At 36.6% G+C, this 24,526-nt stretch overlaps 1 protein-coding gene across 2 annotated transcripts in view; it reads right to left on the bottom strand.

Annotated features, from left to right (window-relative positions):
- Nucleotides 1–20,899, bottom strand: part of LOC125233830 (organic cation transporter protein-like) — a 68,564-nt gene extending 47,665 nt beyond the window's left edge. Inside the window, exon 1 of one of the 2 annotated variants that reach the window (XM_048139964.1) lies at nucleotides 20,635–20,899. The gene's annotated coding sequence lies outside the window, so the exon portion shown is untranslated. The remainder of the gene's footprint in view (nucleotides 1–20,634) is intronic. The other variant, XM_048139963.1, reaches the window with a different exon arrangement.
- Nucleotides 20,900–24,526: the final 3,627 nt, after the last annotated feature.

The following is a 24,526-nucleotide window of genomic DNA, read 5'->3' as shown; positions in this document are numbered from 1 at the left end:
CCCGCCAGGTGCAAAGACTATTGCAGTGCAACACTTTTGTGTTGCGATGGGAACTAAGGTCATAAGGCTATTGTTTTGCAAATTGAATGGACTGGTTAATGGGCTATGGGAGGAGACTATCGGACACCTGCCGTGACAATTAGTCTCGGAATTGTAGAAGACAGGCGGTGACTTGCCAACTCATTGAGTGGGCCCTGCAAAACGGCCGCACGCACGGTGCGACAACAGAGCAACACTTGAAGAGAGGCTAAGAGGTTGTCGAGAGGTGAGACTGCGGTAGCCAGATCCCGGTGATCCGTTCAGCAGGCCGCCGGCGTTATGACATTTTACACTTCCAACCTGGAGCATAGGTCCCGCTCTTGCGAATCCATTCTGGCCGGCCGGTATTATTATTTCATGAGTAACTATCGCGGTAACCGAAGACAATATTATCTACATATACTATTTAATTACTACTAAATGGTGCCACATCCATCGTGTCGTAGGCACGAGCGCAATAAGTAATAAGAAATCTAAAGATATATTTGCAATTTAATCCAAAATAACATCTTAAAAATAAATTCCTCAGTTACTAAATGAAAGATGAATTTATCTCCAACCTGCCAACGAAGGAAAATCCATTTAACTGGCCATAATTGGATGATAGACTGACCGCGGGTTTAATTGACCTCTTAATCTAATTTTGTTTTGACTACTCAGACCGCGAGCTGTACCTTTGAGTCATCGTCGAGACAACTGTATCTCTACCACGACTTTTCATAGTGTATTTGTCACGAAAAATTATATTAATTGTATTGAGAAAGTTAATCTAGCGCCACTAACTCAGCTTCCAGACAAAAAAAACTAAATGAAAATCGGTGCATCCGTTCGAGAGCTACGATGCCACAGACAGACACACACACAGACAGACAGACAGACAGGCAGACAGACATATACACAGACAGACACTTCAAACTTATAACACCCCGTCGTTTTTGCGTCGGGGGTTAAAAATACACATTTTCTGTGACTATTCCGTAAGTACTTTATTTAATCGTATCGATGCACATTAAAGTTGGTTTAATATACTAAATGGGTAAGACACGAAGTAAGAATACAGGTTCTTGCAAAGGGGAGCAAAAATACCGTCTGTAATACCACGAGCATATAAGAATTTTGGCGATTTACTGCATTCAGAGGAATTCCTAGAACATAAAGTGACGTTGGAATAAATTGCTTTTAGATAAATTGAAATTCTTGTTTAGTGTTCAGTGGTAGCTTACCATCAAACAGATCGCGCGAGAAACAAGGTTCAAATTAAAAAAAAAAACCTCGACATAGTGGACCGATTTTCATCAAACATGGCTAAGAACACAAAAAAAAGAAATCTAAATCGCTTCATCCATTCGAAAGCTACAATGCCACAGACATATTTACACATACGCAGACAGATATACAGACAGACACGTCAAACTACTAACACGCCGCGCCGTCGTTTTGGCGTCGGGGGTTAAAAAGAATTTATCAATGAAAATACGACTGGATAGTGGATTAGTGGATACAACTATTAGTGAACACACCTTGCCTCCGTGATTGTTTCAATGTTTGACTATCACGTCACTCATGTTTGTCAAGCAAGCGCTAAATGTGTGTCAAAAGGTTACTATTACAAACATGTGCAAATAATCCGCTTCGTTAATGCAGTTGAAGCGATATTAATTGAGAAACAACGGATTACGTTGTAAGCACGTAGGTGTGGTAGATTGTGTTAAAGACTAACTGTGTGGGTACGTCTTCCAAAACTTTCTACAAACAGAGAAATATGGCAGGAAACCATTACATAGGTAGTAACGTGCTTAGATTTTCTTTTTGTGTTCCTTGGTTGCCAATGTACCACCTAAAATCTTTTCTGCTTTGCATCAAGTTTGCGGTAAAGCCTTTCCCATGGCTTTAACTTCACCTTTTGTACATGAAGTTTGTCTTTTATCATCATTGTTCGCTGGCCCTTATCCCAGTTATTTGGGGTCGGCGCATATCCTTCCCTTCCATACCCCTCGATCACCCGTCATCTCATCATTCATTTGTTTCCGTTTCATATCATTCACACAGTCCATCCAACTTCTCTTCGGTTTTCCTCTCCCGTAAGTTAGTCTTCTATTCAATAAAGTTTAAATAAATAAGTAACTGTTATATGTACTTAATCCGTATAGCTATAATCCACATTGAAATCAATCGCAACACCCGAGCCGACCTTCGGTCCGTATCTCGGAAGTACGCATCGCCGCGCCAACACAATGTCCTGGCTCGATATATATTGTTTGTTTATGTGTACTTGAGTAGTTTGTTCAAGTCGAACAGTTTATAAACATATTTGTAATCTGTAGTCCGTACGATAGTACATACATACATACAGCTTGGCAAAATATAATAAGGACATCGTGCACCGTAGGTAAATAAGTTGTGTTTTACAGTCATAATAAAATATTTAAAAATGTGACAGACAGACGGACAGAGCGGCATCCTAAGGGTTCCTTTTGTACCTTTTTGGTACGGAACCCTCAAAAAGACCGAAGAGCTGGCGACTTCCTCGCACAACGTATCAGCATTGCGATACAGCGCGGTTTTGCTTATATTTGGACACAATAGGTATTTTAAAATTTATGAGAATGTCTCGTGAAATATAATCAATTGAAATCTTCCATAAAAATCATGCACGTTCCTAATTGTTATGCAGATAAACTAATCACATAGGTACATCGTAATTCACAATGACGGCTGTTCCCAAGAGACAAACGATGCTTTGTCCGAGATGCTCGGACAGTAATTCTCTCAACATCTCATGTGCCTGATGTGCCATGTGATGTGAAGCTACGTTGACATGTTTTCTTTCGATGTAGGGAACAAATCAACAATTTTATTAAATATTTTGATTTGTTGTTTTGTTTAAGTAGTAACACTACTATATATAAATTACTAGCTTTTGCCCGCGGCTTCGCTCGCGTTAGAAAGAGACAAAAAGTACCCTATGTCACTCTCCATCCCTTCAACTACCTCCACTTAAAAAATCACGTCAATTCGTCGCTCCGTTTTGCCGTGAAAGACGGACAAACAAATAGACACACACACTTTCCCATTTATAATATTAGTATGGATAAACTGAAATAGATACCATATACTAAAGAAAAAGCGATCAAGCCCACCGGTGACGAAGCCGGGACTCGAAACCCCCACCCCGACCGCGGTGTAGTGGTTTAGCACGTCAGCCACGATAGCTGGAGACCCGGGTTCGATTCCCGGCTTCGCCACCAGTGGGCTTGATCGCTTTTTCTTTAGTGTATGTTATCTATTTCAGTTTATGTTTTCTTTATTAAAGCAAAAATAAATGAGACAATCTAAATAAAACAAAAACGTGTCGTCCCTGTTGCAAAGGTTGTCCGTCGCGGTTCAACGTGGCAAAATTATCAAGATTATACTTTTGGCTGTGATTTCATGCGCGCCAGAAATGTCATAACTTCATACAAAATTCCGGGTCGAAAACTATAGTATGTCCTTCCACGGGATTTAAACTGTCTCTATAGCAAGTTTCATGTAAATCGGTACCACGGTTTCAGCGTAATAGACAGAAACGAGCGATTTTTGGTCAGCGAAATAATAAGTGGCGCTAAAATGAGGTACGATTCTCAGTATGAAGTTTGTAAATCCTATATAAATGCTTGTTTAATTCTAAATAGTAAACTCGAGTAAAGTAACCTACTGAATGAATTCGACCTGAAGTTTACTCCGTGTGTTTCGTGAAGCGAGGTGTCGCAAACATACCAACATGGCCATTGTAAACGCTGTAGCGAGCTAGTTTCCAGTTTGCAAAGGCGACGCTAGACCCATCATCTCAATTGGGTAACGTTTAAAACCGAAATAAATTACACATGAAAAAAAAGTGACCAAGGCCTCCAGTGCCTGAGGTTGGAATAGAACCAGCGTACTCTGCAATCGTGGCAGATGCCTGTTTCCGCTCGGCCACCCAGCTTCTGAGGTCGAAATTATCTCTCATTTGAGAGATAGCACAAGACTATACTTTAAAATACTATACTACTTTATACTTACTTTAAGATAACACAAGTTGAAATACTTTCAGTAGAATATACATAATTTGACTTGTGTTAATTAGAATGGATAACGTTTGTTTATGCGGAGCTAAATGCAGCCAAGCAATTGCAAATGTGGTTACATAACCTGCAATCATAACAATTACATGGATTGGTTTGACATGGAGCCATATAGATCACACGTGTTCATGATTTGAAACATGACTGCTCCTAACAGAGTCCATTCGGAAAGTCGTGGAATGTGTCTATGGTGTCTATACATTCTGATTTTTTTCTTTTCCCACAGACCTACCCTGGAGATGATTACAGGACCGTCCCTGGACATGATTACAGGACTGAATGGGATGATCTGATCTTTCTCGACACTTTTCCTTAGGTACTGAATTAATCCAATGAGCTCTGATGTAGAAGTTAGTTTTGTTGCCCACCAAATCATGTTGAGCAAAATTGAACCCGACAAAATTACGTAGGGTATTTTTTGGTATGTTGTCAGGAATGTTAAAAGGTGTTTCGAATCTCGGCTCATTAAGTTTCGCAGGTCACGGTACTCTCATACATGTCTAACTTTAGTGTCAATGTCATATAAAGTACCTTTGTGTAGCCTAATAGGCCTCGTGCACTTGAATTTTAAGTGATCAAATGAATCGATCACGACTGTAGTTGTCTTGTATGGTTGAAATCAAGGCCGTTTCATCATCAGTGTGCCAATACAATATGCTACGTTCGTGTAGTTGTGTGGTGAAATTTGGAAATCGAAAGTTGACATAACAAGTAGGAGACCGATTTGATCATACCAGTTGAATACGATTTGATATCACTCTTATTTTCAATGCAGATTTTTACGCATAGGTACATTTTAGTGCGAGCGAGCTGCACTTCGCGTAGCAAAAATACCACTCGTATTTATAGAAATATGGCTAATAAAATTGGAGAATCAAGTTCTGTACATGCTTATTGCTTATAGTACAATATTACCATTAAAACCGTCTTGTCTAGTCAAAGAAATGGCAGACAAATATCCACATAAATATTAATTACGGCACAAAGTAATGAATGTAATAAAATGACTGTAAGTTCAATACAAAGTTATTATCAATAAAGAGGACAAGAATCCTTGTGTCAATGGAAATAAACGAACATTAGCTATAAGATATATGATGTTGTGGAAATACCTACATAATTATTCGAGTACAAAGAATGAAGAACACGCAATAAGATCATGGGTTTGAATCCAAATTCATACCTCCAAAACAACTGTTGGTAAAGTACTAGGCACCGTAAAACCCCCCAACCTATAGTCCAATATTGTATGGTCCAAATTTCAAAAATAATTTAAGTCCAAATGACAAAAATAATTGAACGAATAGTCCTTTTCGTCGAGTCCCAGTATCCGCCAAGTATTATATTTGTCGAGGAACTCGAGGACCATAGTTGGGGGATTTGGACAATATATAGTTAGGGGGGTTTTGCGATAATAATTATGTGAAAACATTTACGGCACGCGGCTGTAATTAGTGCAATATTTATGATTCAAAATCATCATTTATAGATAAGTTCTATCAGCTAGCTAAAATTAAAGGCATCAAGTTAAAATTTGTATGAAATTACTTTGCACTCTTGTGGATAAAATGCGATTTTGCTATCTGTTTTAGAATAGCTTACCTTTACCCGTTGGTGTGGTAAAAATATTTTACGCTCCTATTTACAACATTCTTGGCACTTTCGTCTATCTACTTTGTGTTTTGCGAGTAGAGTCAATATAGTTCAATGATATTATTGATAACCTAAGTTCAAGAAAACAATTTGAACCGGACGGAACTGGAGAGATATACAAATATAAGTACATTGTAGATTTGTTATTGATTAAATGATAAACGACAGCATCGATATCGCAATAGTGTCCGATCAAGTATCAATTTCACTTTTTTACGAATGTCGTTCACGGGTATCGTATCGCAGCATTGTCGCAAGGATATGTTTGAAGCCAGCTGGAATAGTTAATTAAGATTAATAACAGTAATATGAGCCTTAATTGGCCATGATCTAGAAGACACAGTCATGTATGAATTCCTTTATTTCTACCATGCTGCACCAAAATTGGATGATGAATCATTGATGATGAAAAATCACATTTTAAGTTTTGGTCCCTATTTACACGTATTGAGTTTTTTTTTAATTTTGGTAATTAAAGAGTTGTGCTGATTGTCAATGCACCTCATCTTATACAGGGTGTAAACCTAATACGGGCAAACCTCTTAACGGTGGTGAGTATAGGACATAAGAAATGTAATTAGATAACTTTTACTTAAAATTGAGATAAATGTTTTATCCATACAAAATAATTCGGCCCGCAACGTAATGCAAACACACTCGCGTTTAACGCTCGATGACAGTTGTCATTGATTGTCATTCGCAACCACGTTTACAGTACATTGCTGCTGGGAAATTTTTCAAAAATTCATTATGGGGTGAATATTAAGAGTAACTCAAAAACACCTCTTAATTAATGATAACAATATTGAATTATACGCCTGGTTTCATTTATCGCCCTTATTAGGTTTACGCGCTGTATATAGGAAAGTCCTAGGTACATTAATGTACGCGACAGCTGTTGAAACTAATTTGTGACCATTTTTAATATGAAAAAGCCGACAAAATGAGCGCAACACCAGTCGTGAACGTAGCGAATACTTTGCTAGCAAATGCGGAAGTATTGTCAGTCTCTTTTGAAGAAAACTACCTCGGTAACTATCACAGAGCAATGTATGAATAATACCGTAGTACAATAGTTATTTGTTATACAATTGGGCAAAGTTGTATTTTAACGCCGAGTGTGGAATTGAAAAACGAGCAAGTGACAGGATGCTATAGTTGAACCACGAGCGAAGCGAGTGGTTCGAGAATAGAATCCTGAACTTGCGAGTTTTTTAACACACGAGAAGTAAAATATATTTGCACCCGAGTGTAACACAAAACTTTTCCCCTCACTATAGCGAGGAAACTACAACGCAAAAAATGCGTTTATCACTGCTTCCAGTAGTTCCACAGGTGGTAAATCATTTTTATTACTAGATTCACCTACTGTTATCAATTTTAAAGCAGTTAATTTGACTTTATTCAAGGTAAAATTACTTTACCCACTAGTGGATAAAATGCGTTTTTACCCGCTGGTATTCAAGGACAAAACACGTGTTTCCGAGCTAGTGAGGGGAAAAAATAATTTTATAAAGGGCAATGTTCGCACTGAAATAACTCGGTTTTTTACACATTTCAGTAAGTTTGAGTGACGTATTCCGTTCACGCATCAAAGAAAGCTTTGTATGTTAGTTATTTCAATCGCTTACTAAATTCATTTCGAGGCGAATTTGCTAAAAAAAAATAGTGCGTGAGTCCCTCCGCGCGGAAGAACTGAAACTTCGTGATGTGAAAATGAAAATAGGAAGGGGTATTTCAAAATTCGGGATGGCAACACTAAGCGTTAAACGTTTAACGCTGTCAGTGAGCGTTAGAAGTTTCATTTCACAGACTGCCGGAAAATGCTGCGTAGCAGCTCGTACTGAGTAGTATGTTTAGTATATTTTTAATTAGAGGCACTACCTAAATACTACTCGTACTTGTAAAACCTTTATGGAGTATGGTTAAAAATATTAATTTAGATTTCAAGGATAGCCAAATTTCAACTTTCATCGTCAATCAATAACCGAAATCACCAAAAATTGCGCTAGAATAATCAACACCTGATCAACTACAAATGCATAAATGTAGTTTGCATGTGTGTGTATTGTAAACACTGCACAGTAAATATTATGATAAGATACGATTCTGTCTATCTCACAAACTTGAAATCGAGGTAGAAATATTATCGCATATCTATAGACAATGCTTTTAATCACTTAATCGTTGTAAATAAAACCATTAAGATGTTAATGCCTTTTCCCCTCACTAGCTCGGAAACACGTGTTTTGTCCTTTAATACCAGCGGGTAAAAACGCATTTTATCCACTAGTGGGTAAAGTAATTTGACCTTGAATAAAGTCAAATTAACTGTTTTAAAATTGATAAAAGTAGGTGAATCTAGTAATAAAGACGATTTACCACCTGTGGAACTACTGGAAGCAGTGATAAACGCATTTTTTGCGTTGTAGTTTCCTCGCTATAGTGAGGGGAAAAGTTTTGTGTTACACTCGGGTGCAAATGTATTTTACTTTTCGTGTGTTGAAAAACTCGCAAGTTCAGGATTCTATTCTCGAACCACTCGCTTCGCTCGTGGTTCAACTATAGAATCCATTCACTTGCTAGTTTTTCAATTCCACACTCGGCGTTAAAATACAACTTTGCCCCCTTGTATAACAAATAACTATAGTTTCTCGGCTCAATGGTTTGTTTTCTTAATTGCCCTTGGCCTCGTGTACAAGGGCCGTTAGGGTCAATCGAGTAAGGTTAAGAGGCCATATCATCACATCATCACATGTTTGGGACATTCCTGTGGTGATGATAGCATTGTAAGAAAAAGCGTCTGTCGTCTGTAGCAGCCAGCGTCGGTCACAGGGCAGTCCGGGAGATTAAACATGACCAGTGAGAAATATTTATTACAGCAGGCCAGGGATTAGAATGAAAAACTTGTCACTAACAAGAAAATTGACAGTAGCAGCCAGCTGACAGAAGGTTGCAGTCGCTCTGACCATACACTGTTTTGTTATGTTGGCAACATAATGTTGCTAAGATGCCAGCTACTTCATTCAACAACATGTCACCTTAGAGCCGATACGAGATAGGTATAGCACGCGATTTTCATTAGGTACAAAATGCAGAGTTGTCGCGCCGTGTAATCAGGGTACCTACGTAATAATATCGTTAGCGTAGCTTGCTATCTCTATCGCTCTTCCGTGTTGACGCGACAGAGCCAGACTGCGTTTTGATCGGCGTCTAGCGTCAACGATTGACATTTCGGCTAGGCCGGCAAGCCCTTACCCTGGTCGTCTGAACAATCGATTCTTCTCTATTCGGTATTTGGAATAGTTATTCGGTCTGATGTTCGTCTTAGATGACGTTTTCCCACGAGACGTTTTTGTACGTTTTTCCACAGAATATATAATAGTACAAGTACAGAAGGCCCACTGCTTCGATGGTCACGAAATGCCGCCTTTTTAAATGCCTACAAATTTTAAACAAAGAAACCAGCCGCACGTGCGCAGCGTCGGACTGTAGGGTTGCCTATGGTTTAAAACGAATTAATACTCAGATAAAATGTTATACAATTATATTCAAGTCTTGGCTACTTTCAAGGTATAATACAGTATTTATATAATATTTTTGTTTAAGTCCCAACACACAAGCCTTATTGAACTTTTCTGTGGGGCTTAATCAATAGTAGATCTCTGTACTCGTAAGATTGTGCTATTTTATTCATAATGTCTATTTAACCAAGCATTATTAGCCATTCCACACGCGGACATCGCATTATTAAAAAAACTCGCGACGTAAAGTAACAATCGAAAGTGCGTTCTGTGAGCACGCGCGTCACCCCTGATTAGGCCGCGAACTCGCGGCCGCCAGCATGTACTTGTAGCGCGGCGATAGAATCGCGGAGTGAGCCGCCCCTGGTTTTTCTTAGAAGTGGTATTCTCAATGGAGATTCTGATAGTAATATTGACGAGACAAAGGAAGTAACTTGGTGGTTTAGTGCCTAGGGTATTAAATTTTAGGATGGATATCTAGAAAAAGTATCGTATAATATATATGTATATGCAGTGTATATAATGGGGTTTTTAAGTAACCACATTTTCGATTAAGCAAAAAATGCAAATGCAATTCGTATGAATAAATATCTATTAACAAAATTCGTCCTTATGGTGCCTAAGTGACAACGACAATGTGGTAGTTATTACCTTAAGGACGTATGTGACGGTTTTAATTGTTTTGTAATCTAATCGGGACAATTGGCGTGCTCTCGTTTTGGAGGTCAGGTGCCGTAGCCGAATGGCATTTCTGCGACGCGAAACGAAAACGAAACGCCGCGAAAAAGGTAGTCTGGCTCTGTTGCGCCAATACGCAAGAGCGATACAGATAGATATCTACGAGCGTTTCGTTTCGTGAGCGTTTGTGCCATTCGGCTACGTAGTACGTACCCTGGATTCTCTTTGGATCGCAGAGCCATATTAGTTAGTAATCAGAACAACAATAAGTGCTTATACGTATTGTTAAAGCTTTGTATCATAGCTTGTGTAGAAATACCAGTTCAAAACAAACAAACCACGAAGGTGACTTTGACAAAAAACTTAAGACGTTTCGGTACAAAAACTAACCTTGCTTTGTTTGTAGCTAATTACAGGTTTGATGGTTAGTATTTTTTAGATGAATAAGAAGATTATTTTGTATTATATCCAGAAAAAGTCAATGGTTTATTTTATTCATAATAAAAACAGCCAAGAGCGTGTTGGGTAGAGTTTCTGCTCGAGAGTCTCGAACTCGAGACTTCTCGGGAATTTCGCCTTCATTCGAGACGAAAAAAAAATGACAGGTACTCGAGACGTCTCGAGTCCCGAATGTAAAGTACGACCTGAAGTGAAATGCAACTTTTACCTTCTGCCCTGTCTCATCGCGAGGCGGTGGGGACGGTGTCGAACGGCGGCCATAAATTATAACGAGATAAAGCGATCTAACCTCTCATTCCAACGTAAGCTGGCAGCGACTTTGGCTAGTTTTGACAGCCTCGTGTTATTTAAAAGCAATTCGTCATTACGAAAAAGTCAGCGCGTTTATGTATCTGGGTCATTGATAACCTGCGAAGAGTGCTATGGCTAACTTCGACAAGATTTGGAAGAACAGAGGAATCCGACGTCAAAATAAAGTGCGATTATTTCGATCTCTTGTCTTCTCGATAATCTCGATATTTATGTATGGTGCCGAAACTTGGACCCTGAAAAGTTTTGATGTGGCTAAGATTGACGCTATTGAGATGTGGTGCTGGCGAAGACTGCTACGAGTATAACTTGAAAAGCTAGAAGAACTAACAAACATCTCTATTTTGCAAGAACTGAATATCACCACACGGCTCTCCAAAATATGCCAAGAGCGACCCTTAGATTCTTCGGACACATTATGAGAGCACCAATGCATAATATGGCGAATTAATGGTAAACATTCTTGGGGTGGGGCTCGTAAGAGATGGTCTGACTGTGTGAAGAAATCGTGTGGCGACAGCGTATACTGTGCAGTCACATGACTTATGACCGCGTTCAATGGAGACACGCTACTTGTGGTCGCGATCCTCGGCAATGAGGAAACGAGGAAGAAGAAGAAGTTATTTTAAACGTTTGATTTCAATGACATTCTGATTTAATACATGACATTTTAATTTACTTAACCCGTGCACAGGCGGGAAGTTACAGGATTAGGTATTATCTTTAAGACTATAATTGTAGTTTTCTTGTTAAAATTTGATTTATTCAAAGAAGATTTTTATTGCTCTTACGCATTTTTTATAATAGTGTGGTGCAATAAAAACTACTAATCATATTGTTGTTTATTCTTTTATCAAAATTTTACCATTTATAAAAAAAGACTCGAGACTCGAGAAGACTCGAGACTTTGGGCTCGAGATTTCTCGAAACTCGAGACTTCTAATAGGTCGAGAAATCAGAAACCCTACTGTTGGGCCACGCTCAGTGTTAGGGTTCCGTAGTTTCCCGTATTTTTTTCAAAAACTGTTTAACCTATCAAGATCAAAAATAAATTCCTAGAAAGTCATAAAGTTCTACTTTTGTGATTTTTTCATATTTTTTAAACATATGGATCAAAAGTTAGAGGGGGGGGAGACACACCGTAACAAAACATTTTTTCCACTTTTTATTTTATCACTTGGTCGGCGTGATTGATATACATATTGGTACCAAATTTCAGCTTTCTAGTGCTAACGGTCACTGAGATTATCCGCGGACGTACGGACGGACGGACAGACATGGCGAAACCATAAGGGTTCCTAGTTGACTACGGAACCTTAAAAAAATAATCATGATCGATTTAATTGTCTTTGTGGTGTAAGTATTTCATGAATTTTCATTAAAAAAAAACTCAGTTTTAGTTAATCTATTCGGAACTAGAAAATTCGTAGAATGTATTGGACCCCCCTAATATTTCATGAGTTTCATGACTCTTCTTTAAGGAATGATAAACTTTTTGGTATCACAACTCTCGAACCGCGGCTGTGAGACTTGTTATTATGTCACTGTCAAATTGAAATATAATATCGTAGAATAAAATTCACTATAATCAGTATAGTTATATGGATTTTCTCGATATCGAGGTAGATTTAATTACCTACGTCTGTTTATTTAAAAACTTTGAAGCAGTGCTTTTAGAAAACAATAAAATGTCTTTGAAAACTTGTAATATGTAAATAAGTGTGTTGTGGTAGTTACTATTGTGGATTGAAAAAAGAAGCCGTGCTTTAATGTGGTTTTGTGAACTAAGGTGTTGGCATTCGGCTGGTAGATCGTGCTATATTCATGTTGTATCTATGTTATAGTGGGAAAGATCTGTAAAGCCAGAATGCCTACATCGATCGATCAAACACAAACTATAAGCACCTCGGGAGCTCTGATACCCTTGCAAGTAAGTGCGCCATTCATATATTTATACCTGCGACTGGAACCTACAGTAAATTTCGTCCCAAACCTCTTGTAGTGTAATAAAGTAAAGAGGAAAGGGCAAACGTCCTCATTTGCCCCTCGAATATTGACATTGAGGAAAATATTTTCAAATTAGAAACATAAATATCGTATTGTACTTAACATAACGTTCCCATTTTTATTTTACTGAAAATGTCTGTTAATTGACTCGAACGAACAGACAACATTCGCAACTTGTGTAAAACGAAGCGCAACAAATGATGTAATAAGTGTTTTTTTTTACCAAAAATGAGATTGATTGCCATTGTTGGTAAATAAATCTAACCAGAACATGATTTCTAACTGTTACTCCGTGATGCAAATATAAAATGCTAGGAAATCGATTTATTACTAACTATGTAGCAACTATTACTTACTACGTATGTATAATTTTATCTATGTAGCAACAATTTACAAGAATGTTTATAATAACGCTGAATATAAACGTAATTAATGTCATAAACACCGTTTCAAGTCACTATTAATTGTGTTTATTAAAAGTTTATTTCATAGCAGTAACATAATTAGCAATTATAATACACAGTAACAGTTATCTAAACGACAATAACCTTACGAGCATCATGATTCACAAAATATATTACTATTATTACTTGACCTTAACTTTCATATCATCTGTTTGAAATCGGAGGTCATCTTATACTGGTATTGTTATTTCGCCAGAAGCAAACCAGTAGATCATGCACCGGGTTTACGCATAAACTCTAAGAGTACATGGTGACAATTCATTAGTGTCAAAGAGTGAAACTTGATTTGTGAATGGGATAAGAAGCCATCAAATCTGTATCAAGGCAACGGGTTTATTCACCTTTAGTTAAAAATAAAATGACTCAGTTTAGTTGCGAAGTTTAAAGCTTTATGGAATTACTATGAAATACTGAGGAGTGACGTCACAGTCAATTCACTTACTTTACGTCTTTCTCTTTGACTTATTAAATATAAATTATGTTTAAACATAACTGTCCATATTTTTCTTCTAATTATGTGGTGCTTTATTTTGTGCACTGCATAAAATATTCTATTTTAAGTATAGGAAACTAGCCAGATTATGATGTCTATAGTCTTTTTGTATTTATTTAACAATGATTTATTAATACTGGGGACGCTATTGCACAACACCCTGCATTTTATGATTAAGCACTGAGACTTGGCACAGGTTGTTCCTTGGGTGGCCCTGAGTAGATAAAGATCGGGAGGCATTGAGAGCCCCCCTTAATTTAGGAGGGAAGAGGGGGGGAAGGCTGGCGCCGCCGCGCTTTCTTTGAAACCATATTTCTCTAAAACTATACAAAATAGGGCATGCGATATATCATTTTCGGATAAATGAAGGACAAGGAATTCATTTTTGGAACAAAAAAAATGTATTTTACAATAAAAATACAAAATAAAATGGGAAAATCTGAAAACGAGATTTTTTTTTATACATATTATTGCACATTTTATGAAAACTGTAATGGTTTTTTCTAAATAAAAAAATATTATTTAATAGCTACATTTAACTAGTTTTAGAAAATGTATAATTTGTTATAGAAATATATTATAGGAAGAGTGATAAAAAATAATTTACATCGCCCGATAGAGTGATTTCAATGCTCATTTCAATAAGTTTTGTCAATGATTTCAGGTATAATCACTATTTTTAACACACGAAAGCCGTAATCATTGTAGTTTATGGCTATTTTAGTGATTAATGTACTTAAAAAAAAAAAAAAAAACAAAATTTTTAAAAAATATTAAAAATGTGATAATTTTTTATAACATTATCCTATTTTGTTCTTTCTACACAATATATATCTAAAAGCAATAAATATCAATAAAAAGCCACATTTATGCAGTTTATAAAAATATATATTTTGTTATATAAATATATTACGAAACGCGAGATAAAAATAATGAAAATGAAAATTTTAATGTACGGGTCAGCTTGCATTATTCGATGAGGTGAGGTAAAGGTACTACCCGCTATGCAGTGGAGTTCGTCTAGTAATACAGAAATATTTATACTTATTCTAATAACGTTTATACATGTAGGTATATCACGACCCAGTACAGAAAATTGTAAAAGTCCTATAATATAGTTTATTTTGATTGTAAAATAAAATTGCATGTGACTTATATTGCAAAAAAAATGTCTTAATCACGTTCTCCTCTCCTGAAGCAGTTCTGCATGCATAGGCTTGAAGATTTTTTAGTTTACTAGCAGAATTTAGTTACTTCCTTTGGGCCTCCTTAAATCGGTTTTACCCATCCATAAAAGATAAAATAAAAATCGTCATATTCTTCCTTTCAGTAGGTATCAATGATAGTTAGTTATTGCGCAATAGTGCCATAAAAAATAAACTAGATTCGTATTAGCATTAAACATTAATGATTTTTGAACTAAGACATTCCTTTTGTACAATGGAGAACCTCAAAAAATGGTCTGACTAGACGAAAACATGTGTATCGGGGCTAGTAGGTACTCAAGGCTCTCAAAAAGTGTAGCTATTTTGAGTTATTCAAATAAAACAACATGAATAGTCTGAATTTAATTATGTATATATCACAACATCCACTGCATAAGCACATCAGCTCCGAACATTTAATTTAAAAAGTCTTTTTTTACGATTGCACCTTACGCGGCACTGTTTTTTACACCTGCGTCCGACAATTTCGAGGCATGTTTCTGCAGCAACAGGCAACGTTGCGGGCAAGTAGGCTCCCAAATACCAATTGTTACAGACTTTCGTCCAGCCACAAGTAGCAAATTTTGAATTGGGTTTAGTTGACCCCATACATGGACACCTTGATATACCTATAACCCTTACAAAAATGGTGCAAGGCAGCTTTTGTCGGTGAAATGCTGTTAATTTGGCGGTCTTTTTTGGTTAATAACTATTTTCGGCACTCGTTAACCAAAGTACAGGACGCAGATCTGGAATAATAAATATGTCAAGTAAGAATTATCCATAAATTAGGCAAATCATATAGATAACTACTATTTCACAAGATGTATTAAGATCAGATGTATATATCTGACCTATCATATCAATCGATCATTTCATGTAATATAAATAGTTAAATTCAGACTATATAGGAGTATGTTGTTTAATTTGAAGTACTCTAAATAACTACACTTTTTGAGAGCTTTGAGTACCTTTACCTCACCTCATCGAATCATACAAGCTGACCCGTACCGTACATCAAGATCGCCCTGCCACGTCACTTTCATTATTTTTTATCTCGCGTTTCGTAATATATTTATATAACAAACTATATATTTTTGTAAACTACATAAATGTGGCTTTTCATTCATATTTATTGCTTTTAGATATATATTGTACAGAAATAACAAAATAGGATAATGTTATAAAAAAGTTATCACTTTTTTTTTTTTAATTTTTGTATTTTTTTTATTTTAAGTACATTAATCACTAAAATAGCCATAAAATACAATGATTACGGCTTTCGTGTGTTAAAAATAGTGATTATACCTGAAATCATTGACAAAACTTATTGAAAAGAGCATTCAAATCACCCTATCGGGCGATGTAAATTATTTTTATCACTCGTCTTATAATATATTTCTATAACAAATTATACATTTTCTAAAACTAGATAAATGTAGCTATTAAATAATATTTTTTATTTAGAAAAAACCATTACAGTTTCCATAAAATGTGCAATAATATGTATAAAAAAAAATATCGTTTTCAGATTTTCCTATTTTATCTCGTATTTTTGTACTAAAATACATTTTTTTTGTTCCAAAAATGAATTCCTTGTCCTTCATTTATCCGAAAATGATATATCGCATGCCCTATTTTGTATAGTTTTAGAGAAATATGGTTTCAAAGGAAGCGCGGAGGCACCAGCCTTCCCCCCCTCCTCCCTCCTAAATTAAGGGGGGCTCTCGATGCCTCCCGATCTTTATCTACTCAGGGCCACCCAATGAACAACTGTGCCAAGTCTCAGTGCTTAATCATAAAATGCAGGGTTCCCATACAAGACATAGCAATAGCGTCCCCAGTATAAGAAGAAATAGCGTAGTTAAGTTTGCTACCATCTACAAACACAAATTCACGTGAACAAAAATATCTGTACACACTTTTATTTTATGCTAATAATTAATATAATTGGTACGTACACGTACATTCATGTTCATATATTTTGTTCCCGTAAATGTTTAAAAATTATGTGTGTACAAATCTTACTTAAGAATATATCCCGTAGCGTATTAACCCGGTGAAATGAGAGCGTATTACCTACCTATTATTTATGATATGAGACAATTTTATCGATAAGTACCTACATATTTTATTTTATTATTTTCTTTGCATCATATTTTTGCACTTGACTGTACACTCTGTGATGCAGCTGTTCATAACCGAATTTTTGCTTATCCTTGTAAACGGCACCGTACGATACGAATTACGCAATCTCGTCACAAAGGGCGGCCATCCCATTGTTATTTTAGGCACTCTAATAATAGAGGCACTGTCTATTGTTAGCTTCTAAAACGAATGCAATTGCAAAAACATCGCTCCGTGGGAAGCAGAAGGTAATTGACCTCAACTTACGCGTGGATTATTTTATAAATATGCTCGATTCGAAGATTAAGAAACGGCAATAATTATGTCCAGCCGGCGTATCATGCTGCCAATTTTATCACTTATCCACGTGGATAAGACATCTGTCACTCTCACACTGACATACTTGCTAAAGCGTGAGGGATGCTTTATCCACGTGGATAAGTGATAAAATTGGCAGTATGATACGCCGGCAGGCAGGCAATTATGGTCGCGCGATAAGTGATAAAATAGCAGGCCGTCCCTATCGCACTATTTGTAAGTGCGATAGGGACGGTCTGATATTTTATCGTCTATCGCGTGACCATGCTTCCCGTGCAGATACGATATGGGATATATAAGGGCGTAGGATAAATTTAAATACTGGCAAATACGATCCACATATTATAGTGGTAATTTTGGAAGTTGGGACCGGTCTGCTGAATCGAAAAATATCTTAGTTCGATTCTACCTGACGATAAGAGTTGGACGAAGTACGAGTACCTACGGAACTTAAAGGGATAATACAATTATACTACCTGTGTGACCTGGTAACCCAAAACAAGTTTGGTCACCAAACATTAAGGAAGTAATAGATGTACTTACCAGTGGCGGCTGGTGAAAATGTCTGCTAGGCAACACTGAGCAAAAAGAAACCTACCTTAACATTAGGTACTTTACTAGTAGGTAATCAATTTTAGGCAAGCCGGTGGGAATCGGCTTGTATGGACCAGCCGCTGCTGGTACTTACAAATACATACACACAATCACGTCCGTATCTCATTAAGGGGAAGCCAGAAACTATTCAGGTTTCAGTGGCAAACAAGGGGTGAAAGAAAACGAAATGTGTACCTACTTACAAATATAAACCAATCTGAGTTTTTTCAAAATTCTATTTATGACTCTTGTCACAGAAGAATAAATGAATGGCAGAGCTCTTCTTAAAATTTGAATACATGACTCATAATAGTCACATATTATATACGAGTGTATTATACATATACATGTCTTAATATGGCAGTCACGAACATTTATTAGTTTTTGTGCCAATTTCAGCAGTTTGTCATCAATCAATGCTCTTACGATATTTCGAGTTGATAGTACCTACTTATCATGTAACCGGAAATGTATGAAATACCTAGGAAATGTCCGAGGTTTCGGCAGTGTAAAGCCTGGCGTACACTAGGCTCGCCGAGTCGAATCTCATTAATTCGCCTTCTGCATTTCTTATGAAACTGCGTCCATTAACGGCGCGTCGAATCGAATTCACCGTTCATGGAGGCACATCTCGGAAACTGTAGGCCTAGCACATGATGGCCGCGAGAGTATGTCGCCGCGAGATAGACTACCCGTCCTTATGTCATTAATACAGTTAGAAGAAGACGTGTCATCTATCTCGTGGCGACATACTCTCGCGGCCATCATGTGCTAGGCCTACTGGCGATCAAATATATGAAAGAGGCGCGTTCCTGGCACACATTCTAAGCTCGTGTAGGTGAACGCGTACCATGCTTGTATGAGTGAGATATGACATGTTGACTGTTCGCGTTTTTGACATGCGGTAACTGTGAGGTAACCGAGAGGGGGTGGGCGGCGCTTTCAGCGGGGAGCGGGAGTGGCCATACTGTACGATAGTACTCTTTATTATACTGTGATGGAGGGCTCGATTCGATGCAGCTCGAATCCGCCTAAGTGGACGCCAGGCTTATTAGTGACCATAGCCAGAGAAAAGAGCATAGGTCTACTGTTTGACTCGATTAATGTGGATTTGTATTGTCCGGATGTTATCCTCTTCGGGTCGCAATTATTAACCGATTCTTGTGAAAATGTGTTAGATTCTATAATTTTTGTCGATTTTGTAGCTTTAAACATGATACGTCCTTTGAAGGCGTGAAATTGAAATTACGTTTGTCTTTTCCATTGATGTTAATACTGTCAGTTTAAATAAAAGACATTTTTAACACATCATAAATGTATTACAGAATTTTTGCCATGTGTTAATCTTAATATGCCTATGCAACTGACTGCAGTTTTGTACCATTTATGCCATGGCACATAGCAACGGTTAAATTTCATTTCAAATTACATTTGCTTTTATTTGTCACGACCCCTATCCAGGTTGGTAATAAATGACAAGGACGTTAATTGGATTGAACTTCATTGGGTACTTAATTAGTATAGCAGAATGAGTCATATTGCATGGACTAATGAAATAATACTTATCAAAAGTTGGACAAGAATTCGTGTCATGTGAATTTGTACTTTCTGTTACAAACCATTTGGTTGATTATCCAACCACAAACTTATTGTTAGCGCCATCTACTGAAGTTAATAATAATTCATTGATACGCGCAAATTTGTATTCAAGGTGCAGTTTTTGAGATATATAAAAAGCAATATAAATTTGACCTTCCTCGGGTAAATTCATCAATTCGTCTCGATAGAAAAAACGCACCAGTAACATTTCATGCCTAAATTGTACAGCATTTTTGGTTAATTTTCAGCATACCAACGCATTGTTTAACATTTCATTTTCCCAAACAAAGTTTAGAAAATATTGCAACATTCTACAAACATAGAGTCAAGTGTAGTGAAACATTGACTGCAGATTTATAAACATGTAGAGCTCAATATGAATGCCCCAGAATATCATGCCTAATCACCAGAATAAGTGAAGGTAAACATAATAGCCTGTCAAAGTTGTCAAACGCGTTTTAATTATGTGAGAGAAGTCTATTAACCCAGTGTAGAGTTGCATTGGATTGTATTAAATTTAATGACACAGCTTATTTATCAATTAAACTGATGTTTCTTTTATATCGATGAAGGAAGATTTCAGCCTCATTTGAGTAACTAGTCAGCATTAAACAAACGTGACAGAAACAGCTGACTCTCCACATATAGCTGTCAAACTTTAAAAAAACCATTAGTGCTCTTCGTAAAATTTTTGTGAAAACAAGTTTCTCGGTTCATTTACGCTTCTGACGTAGACCCATGTCATGTTATAATGACATAATTCAGTTCATAAATTAGGATATGTATTTTTTAATGAAGCATATTTGCAAAAGTTATGGAATAGTAGTGCAATTAAAATGTGCCGCAGATATGTTATAAGAAGGATAATTGACTTAACGGAAGACTTACAACCCAAATTTCTTTACCTGCGTGCGAGTACGAGCAAAAATGACACATGAACTGATTTGAACCATCTTCCTCGGGATAAAATTATAATAGCGTTCTAAATAAAGCAGGTAACCTCAAAAGTATCCAACTTAATTAATGAAGCACAAAAGGTAAATAATACTAAACAATACTTACTTGAACAATGCTTCACTAATTCATCAATATTCCGTGACCCAGAACACTAGAGAACTAGAATCACTAGAGTTGCATAGATTTTCACTAAAGTAAAACACGTGTTCACAAGGTAATCGTGTGTGATTTCTGTTAGACACTTGAAAAGTTCGAGAGCGTTTGGCGAATTTGAATTTCGAATTTAATAGTTTTTATGCGCACGACCGGCCGGCGTCTGGTTCGTTTGCGTGTGGCGCTGTGGCATAACCGCCGGCGCGCGCAGCGGATTGGCTATGGATATGGAAGCCAGCCGGCGCGAGCGCTACTCTATACGCGCACCGAGCGCGCGCCGTTTGACGTATCTGACGCACCAGTTAATCTTTAACCTTCATACCATAAAAGATACGCGTAATCGCATAGCGCTTATACTGGTGTTTATGCGTGTGACTTGGAATATACAAACAGTGAAATGTCATATTTATCACGCCACCGGCGCACGCTTTCCAAACGAATTGAGGTTATGCTAAACTTGCGTTGCATTGCTACTGTTCCTGCGCTGGATGTTTTCGTGTCTAGGTGCACAGGCAGCAATGGACGATGCATAGTTGGAGATTGAAAAAGGAATGCACCACATGGTCTTCAGACATAGCAAGTGCGTTGATAAGCCCTTTTAGGGTTCTATTCAGGTTTGGCTTATCTAAATAATGGTTTGCTGACAAAAACCATACTTCACAATATGATTTTCGTTTGAAACGTAAAGGCATACATACAATACATACCCATATAAAAGACATAGGTATCACTACATCTTTGCCCTTGATTAGGTATGTCATTTCATAATTTGGTACTTAACTGTAAGTTTACATCGTTTATATTAACCATACCTCGCAATTCTACTACGATATATTAAGTACCTATTTTATTTTTAATTTTGATCGGTCCTTAAAACGAGCAATCAAATCAATAAATTATCAATAACCGATAAGCAAATATTACTTTGTAGAGTTATATATATAATATTGTCTTCGGTTACCGCGACAGTTACTCATGAAATAAAACTATAGAAACGGATTAAATCGAAGAGTTCGAAACGTCGGGATGAATTTTAAATTCATTATACGCGATTTAATCCGTTTCCATAGTTTTTTTTGATGAGTTATATATAGGTATATATAATATACGACAAAAAATCCGGCTAAATAAGATATGATAATATATGGATCGGATACGCGATTGTTCAAAATGACTTTTTAAAGTTCGAATTACTTCTAAGTTACCTACTCATATAGTACCTAGTCAGATCATATAGTAAGTAAGTAAGTAAGTAATTTATTTATTGTAAGCTGTGTACATAAAGGTGTTCAATATTTCAAAAACAAAGTATCAACAGTTGCTCGTTACGAGCGTACAATATAGAAACTTAAAGAATAAATAACAACTATATACATTGTAACGTCTTAGAATCTAATTCTAATACATTTCACTATCTGCCTCCATCACTTCGAAAAATTCTTTGAGGCTATAAAAAACATTATCCGTAAGAAACTTTTTCGACTTAAATTTAAATTTCTTACCATCTAACATTTTAATATAATTAGGCAAGGCATTAAATACTCTAATAGAAGTAAAGTAGGCGCTTTTGTAGAACAAAGTATTGTTAGCCTTTGGACACACTAAATTATACTTGTACTTTTCTCTTAGATTGTCTCTTAATGACGATTTTTAGCGAAATATTCGAAATTATTTTTAACAAAAGTACAAAGTTCTAAAACATAAATACCTGTAAGAGTGAGTAGTCTTTTATCTTTAAATACATTCCGAACTGATTGTTCAGTACTCATACGGTATATAGTGCGCACGCGTACAGAACAAGTACCCGATAAGATCGATAAAGCGTAACATTGGCTGGAAATCAATTTATTAATTCGAGCAATATGCTCTTTCCAGTTTAGGAAAGTATCAATAGTAACACCCAGGAAACGAATATTACTAACTTGTTCTATTGTTGTTCCGCCTTCCGTAATATTTAACTATAGGAGTTGTATTATAATGTCTAAACTGAATATATTTAGTTTTATTTAAGTTGACTTTAAGATTATGTGAATGAAGCCAATCTATTACTTTTTTAAGGGTTGAATTTATATTGTTCTCCATACGTGGTGTGTTACGTATATCCTCAGAAAAAAGTATAGTGGGATGCCACTATACTTGTTTCTGTTTCATCCGGAAACAACACGCACAATTCGTCAACAATTTTAGGAAACTCATTAACATTTATATTAAGAACAAGAGAGGCCCCAGGACACTACCTTGAGGTACCCCTGTATTAGAAGTTTCAAAAGTCGAAAGAGTATCAATTAATGTTTTAAGTTCTTTGGAGTAATTGGTTACCATAGTAGCTTGTTGTCTGTTTTTTAAATATGACTTAAGTAATCCGAGAACGTGACCTCTTACTCCAATATTGTCTAATTGTTTTAAGAGTATATCGTGTACGACGCAGTCAAAAGCTTTAGACATGTCTAAAAGCAAAGGGACACAAGGTTGCTTATCATTAACTGTATTCCATATGCCCTTAAACATTTTAAAAATTGCCAGAGAAGTAGACTTTTGTTTTTGGAATCCAAATTGATTTGGATTCAAGATTTTCTTATAATTCGAGTAGTTATCTAGTCTTATATAAATCACTTTTTCGAAAATTTTAGAGAAACTAGACAACAAAGCAATAGGTCTATTAATTATTTATATTATCCATAGCGCCCTTTTTATGCAATGGCTTTATGATCGCTATTTGTAAGGAATTTGGAAATATACCTGTGCTTAACATAAGATTAATAATATAGACAAGAGGATCAGCTATGTAGTCAATACTTGATTTAATAAGTTTCATGGGAATGCCATCATGTCCAGAACTTTTCTTATTCTTTAAAGATGCTACTATTTTTCTTATTTCATACGCATCAACGGGCACTACTGTAAGAGGTTTCGCATTCAGAATGAAACCTTTTACAGCAGTCATGGTCGCTGACTGGCAGTCCCTGATTTAAAATTGGAACAGTATAAGAACGTCAAGGAAAACAGACACTTCAATGGGGCATTCATATAGAAGCAGCGATTGAGAGTGAACGGTTGTATTTAGCTCCTAAAATATAAAAAAATATTGATTCAAAGCGTTGTTTAAATGTTTGGATGCTCTCCACTGATAGGCCGACTCTCTTACATGGTGGAGGCACTAACGTCTGAAAGTTTCCCCTAGTTTCGGTTTCAGAGTTTTCAGACAACGAACCCCGACCTCACAGCGCGAGGAAGCGCATGCCAAGCGATAAGCCAAACGCGCTTTAAGAAGAAGGAAAACAAAGTGACCATCGTCGCCGATACGAAGAGCTATTCCGGGTGATATATTTCTTATTATCTAATATTCAGTGTCACCCATTCAGTAGTTAGAACATAGCTGTGCAAAATAGACATTAACATGGAATTGGAAAAATTCAACGGAACAACGGACGTTGAAGATTTCATCATCCAGTACAAAATTGTTTCTCAAGTAAAAAAATATAAGGAGGAACAAAATAAGTATGCAATTGCGGCATATTTAAGCGGACCAGCTTTGCAATTTTACAAAGCAAATTTCAACAACTTTGCATCCCTTGATGACATATATGACAAGCTCAAAAAGGAATTTCCATCACGCGTCAATTATGCACAGGCATTTTATTATAGAACACAAGCACCTCATGAGTCGCCGTTAGACTATTACTATGCTCTGGATGCTTTAGCCACCAAAGCGACGGGCATAAACAATGAGACATTTATAAAACACTTCCAGAGAAATACCAGTGAGAAATACAAAATGTATTTTGCGACAATACAGGCACAAACAAAAGAGGATTTGCGGAAAGCAGTTTGGCAATACGTAGAC

The sequence above is a fragment of the Leguminivora glycinivorella genome, chromosome 15 (assembly GCF_023078275.1).
Source record: "Leguminivora glycinivorella isolate SPB_JAAS2020 chromosome 15, LegGlyc_1.1, whole genome shotgun sequence".
Classification (NCBI taxonomy): domain Eukaryota; kingdom Metazoa; phylum Arthropoda; class Insecta; order Lepidoptera; family Tortricidae; genus Leguminivora; species Leguminivora glycinivorella.
This window is presented reverse-complemented; position numbering and strand designations above follow the sequence as displayed.